The sequence below is a fragment of the Elephantulus edwardii genome, unplaced genomic scaffold, assembly GCF_000299155.1.
Source record: "Elephantulus edwardii isolate Elephantulus edwardi_28Jun2011 unplaced genomic scaffold, EleEdw1.0 scaffold00559, whole genome shotgun sequence".
NCBI classification, from domain to species: Eukaryota; Metazoa; Chordata; class Mammalia; order Macroscelidea; family Macroscelididae; genus Elephantulus; species Elephantulus edwardii.
Genome location: NW_006400309.1, coordinates 44,110 through 49,306, shown reverse-complemented (window position 1 = coordinate 49,306; position 5,197 = coordinate 44,110). Strand labels below are relative to the sequence as shown.

General features: G+C 40.2%; 1 pseudogene; it reads right to left on the bottom strand.

The window, feature by feature from the left end:
- The window catches only part of LOC102855502, a 38,033-nt pseudogene extending 33,064 nt beyond the window's left edge, over positions 1 to 4,969 (bottom strand).
- Between the last annotated feature and the right edge of the window lie 228 nt (positions 4,970 to 5,197).

The following is a 5,197-nucleotide window of genomic DNA, read 5'->3' as shown; positions in this document are numbered from 1 at the left end:
CCCCCCGCCCCTTGCATCTTATACTCATTCTACAATAATGGTTTTCTACAATATTTGTCCTTGTGGAACTGAGTTCGTTCACTCAGCATAATGCTCTCCAGTCTCTCCCAAGTTAAGTAATGATTTACAAAATCAGTGCTCCCACGTGCTGCATAGTATTCCATTGTGTGAATGTACCATAATTTCTCAATCTATTAGTTTGTGGTTGGATTTTTGAGCTGTTTCTATTTTCTTGCAATGGTGAATAACGCTGCTGTGAATATTGGTGTACAAGTTTCGGTTTGTGCCTCAGTTCTCATTTTTTTCAGGGTGTATTCCAAGTAGTGGAATAGCTGGGTCATATAGAATTTCTATGTTCAGCTTTTTGAGGAAGCACCAAACTGCCTTCTAGAATGGTTGTACCATTTTACAATTCCACCAACAATGTACAAAAGAGTTCCATTCTCGCTACATCCTCTCCAACATCTATTATTTGCTGCCCTCTTAAACTTTGCGAATGTTACTGGAGTGAGATGGTACCTCATTGTGGTTTTGATTTACGTCTCTCTTATTTCCAGTGATTTTGAGCAAAAGCAGTCTAGCAATCCCAGTCCATATACCAAATTCATTTTTCAAGGAGAATGAAAGGGAAATTGTAAAATTTATTTGGGGAGACAAGAGACCCCAAATAAGCAAAATGCTTCAGAGAAACAAAATGAGGAGTGAGTCATAGCACTTCCTGACCTCAAAATCTACTGCGCAGCAGTAGTAACCAAAACAGCATGGTACTGGTACAATGACAGCCACATAGACCAATAGGAACATAATTGAGAACCTAGAAATAGATCCAGCTTTCTGTGGTCAACTAATATTTGACAAAGAAATCACAGCTATCAAATGGGGAAATGACAACCTCTTCAGCAAATAGTGCTGGCAAAACCGGACTTCTACCTGCAAATAGCTGAAACAGAGTTTACATCTCACACCATACACAAAAATCAACTCAAGGTGGATCAGAGACCTGGGAGTAAAGCCCCAAACCTTAACATTCATAGAGACAAACTGGGATCAAGCTTAGGAGCGCTAGTCCAATGTAAAAAGAGACAGCCAACTACATCCAGAAACGCACAATCTGAAGAAGATAAAATTGATGCATGGGCCCTTCTAAAGATTAAATCTATGTGTGCATCAAAAACTTTTTCCAATAGGATGAAAAGAAAACCTACAAACTGGCGACAAATATTTGGTAATACCATCTCAGAGAAGAGTCACATAAAAGTTTACAGAATACTCCTGGGCCTCCACAAGAAAAAGACTGATAACCAATTACAAAATGGGCAAAAGAATTTTCACAGAGGAAGATATTTGAATGGCAAACAGACACGTCTGTTGATTTCTTGACTTCTGCTACTGTAGGTTAATTGTTGTTGTGTACCATCAAGTTGGAAGCAACTCATAACTGGTTGTCCAGCGAGTTTTCAGAGGCAGCTAATCACACGAGAATTGATTGCCCATCCTCCTGCAGAGCAGTTGGTGGTCTTGAACTGCATGTCTCTGGAACTGCATTACAGCTTCTTGCCACTAGGCTACCAGAGCTCGCTTATAGGTTAATTAGGGATCCAATTAAAAAGAAATCTTTGGCAACTTCAACTTTTTCTCCATCTTTCATGATACCCACTTGTGAGGGCTTTTGTTTCCCTGATGTTGAGGTATAATCTATATTGAAATCCCTTGTTGTTGTTGTTATGTGCTGTCGAGTCACTTGCAACTCTTAGTGACCCTATGTACAACAGCCCTAAACTCTGCTCTGTCCTGTGCCAATCTCACTGTCTCTGACACACCTATCCCAATTACTCCAGTCACTGAATCAATCCACCTCCTAGAGGGCCTTCCCCTTCTGTGCCTGCCCTCCACCCTCCCAAGCATGATGTCCTTCTCCAAGGACCAGTCTCTCCTTAAACATGACCAAAGTACATCCCTACTCTTTCTAATTCATGGAGACCCTGAAGGGCAATGAAGAACTGACCCAGACAGAGTTCCCAAGCATATAAACATCAATATTCACAGAAGCTGTCTGCTATGTCTTTCTCACAGGGATTAAGTGGTGGCTCCAAACTGTCAACCATTTATTTGGTCAGCAGCTAAGCACCAAAGTCTTGATATATTGTGCCCTGCTTTTATAGCAGTGTATAAGTAATCTAAGGGAAAGGGAATCAGTGGGACCTATGAGTTAGTAAGCAAACAAGTGAAATGACTATGTCTAGAAATACATTTCACTCTCCATAGTCTTTGGTTCATTCAGGATATCGTCTCATCCCAGTCAGAATAGCAAAATTTAACAGAACAGCAAACAACAAATGTTGGTGAGGTTGTAGAGAAACTGGAACCCTTATTCACTGTTGGTGGAAGTTTAAAATGGTGCAACCACTATGGAAGGCTGTATAGCGCTTTCTCAAAAAGTTGCAAATAGAAATGCCATTTGACCCAGCAATTCCTCTACTGGGAATACACTCTAAAGAAACCATAACTGCCACTTAGGCAGATATATGCACACCCATGTTTATTGCAGCTTTGTTCACAATAGCGAAGAGCTGGAAACAAGTGCCCATCAACAAACGAATGGATAGAGAAGCTCTGGCATAGTCACACAATGGAATACTATGCTGCATTGAAATAAAGGAACTCATGCAATATTATTCAAAATGGGTGACCCTGGTGACATTATGCTGAGTGAAATATCTCAGTCACAAAAAGACAAATACTACATAGTGCTACTGTTGTAGAATGGGACTGACAACAGGGTTGGGGTAAGACTGAGAAAAATTGGATAAATTATGTACACTGCATTGAAACAGATGAGGGAGAGAAGTTTAAAAGTGATATGTGATTGAGTATTATGATTATGAAAAGAGTCCAGAATGAAGGTTGCATAGTGGAGTATACTCGGGGTGGGGATGGAGTGGGAGGGAAGGGGCAGGGAGATAGTATACCAATGAAGGAATTTTTCTTTTACTTTTCAAAGAGAAGCGTGAACTGTGGGGGGGGGGAGGGTTGGACAGGGAGAAAAATGCAACAATGAATGAATGGAAATCCAAAATATCTGTAAATGTTTATTAAAATTAATAAAATATTTTTTTAAAACCCCTAATATGAGAAGAGACGGTCAATAGAATCCAGAAGTTTGGTAGCTGAGCATTTCTGATTTAAAACTATGACAACTCATATCTGTGAGATTAAAACAAATGTTGAAAACAACTTCTTGATAGCCCATTGATCAGACACTACTAAGCAAACACGAACACCAGAACATGATTAAACAGTCCTAACTGCAAGCCACACCAGACCTCCAAAGTATTGATTTAACCTCACATCATTTTCTAGTTGACATCTACATAATATAGGTGGCCAAGTTTCCTTTTAATTATCTTTAGAAATCAAGAACTTGATCTTCCCTTGCATATTTATGTCATAATCTCACAATTTTTATGCACATTTCCCAGAGAGAGTGCCTCTTTTTAAAGAAATTCTTACTTTATCCAATGCTATGCTTATTCTGTCCTTGGTTATAACAATGGGCTTGAGCATATCAGAGATCATGAGGATGGCCCAAGATGGAGCAAGGTTCAGATCTGTTGTTCATAGGGTCATTGTGAGTCATTGTCAACTTGACATTGTCTAACAACAACAACATCCTTTCTTACAGCCACAACAAGGGGCTCAGACGTACCGATGATCAATGATTGTGAAGATGATGCAAGACCAGAGGGTATGTCACTCTGTTACACATTAAGGTCATCATGAGTCAGAGCTGACTCGATGGCAACTGATGAAAAAAATTATTTCCTAATATATTCTAGTAATTATCTTTATTTAGTAGTCCAATCTCTAATAATTCAATCTTTGTTCTTACATTGTTGTTTATTCCACCTAAGATAGGTATGGACTGTAATTGCATGAGACACCCAAACCATTATAGAGGTCATTTTGCAAATTTATATATAAATATAAAATTCTAGGAGGAATTTTCTGAAAATATGCTCATAGTACTTGTCAGAAGAACTACAAAAGGCTGATAAAAACATGCTGCATGATCAAATGAAAAAAGTGTTGCAACATCAACTAACCTAATATTCAATTTTTACTCATTGATGTCATTCCCATGGTTAGATACTTTATTTCAGTAGTAGACACAAATTAGAGATTTCTTTCCTTGTTGGTTTTGAAGAAATAACTCATATGGTAAGGAATTGCAGGTTGGTCTTAGAACTGAGTGTGGCCTCTGGGCAACAGCCAGCAAGAAGCAGATACTTTAATTCTATAACTACAGAGAGATATGTCAAAAACTTAAGGTAAGTAGATGATTCATTCTCAGTTGATCTTCCAGATGAGAATTCAGCTTTGTCCAGCATCTTGAAAGTAGCCTTCCAGAAGGTCCAATTCAGTTCATGTCCACCAGCTGGTCCACAGGAGAAGCATGGGTATTCTCCTCTAATGTGATTAACTGCCTTTGAAAACCCACTGGAGGGTCAGCTATGGGTCAGTTCAGACTTCATGTTACACAACAGAAGGTCCAACTCAACAATGCCCAGCTTCAAAACCCATGGAAACTGTGATATGATAAATGTGTGTTTTAAAGCCACAAAGTGTGAGATAACCTGTGAAAGTGGTCTCTTTTTTTTAGTAATTATTACAGCTAAGTCAGACCAAGATGCTCCAGATTAAAGGCAGTTAGTTGATTGGCCTCAGTTTGCACATGTTCTGTTCATGCTCAGCGGGGCTACCTGCCCCTGTTGGGACTCCCAGGGACCTCACTCAGGTTGCAGCTGTACAGCTCATGCCTGGCAGGGCTGGCTTCCGGGTAGTCACACGTGAGTACCTCACTCAGGTTGCAGATGTCTGTCGGGGTCGTGGCGGTGGCGGGCTGAGGTGGGGTCACGGGGGCAGCAGGTCGCTGGATCAGGGTCTGGGGTCGTGTGGCAGTGGGGGCCATGAATAATATTCTTGATATCCTTCCACAGGTCGTCTAGTTTTCGCCCATTCATGCTCAATCCTGTTCCTGAGATTGTTGTGAAATTCGAGTTGGATAGACTCGAGGTCAAACTGATTGTGTATTTGATTTGGTTTTCATTGGCTTCAGTTCGAACTTGGATATGAATAATTGATAGTCTGTTCCAAAGTCAGCCTCTGGCCTAGTTTTCACAGCTGATACTGAGCTTCT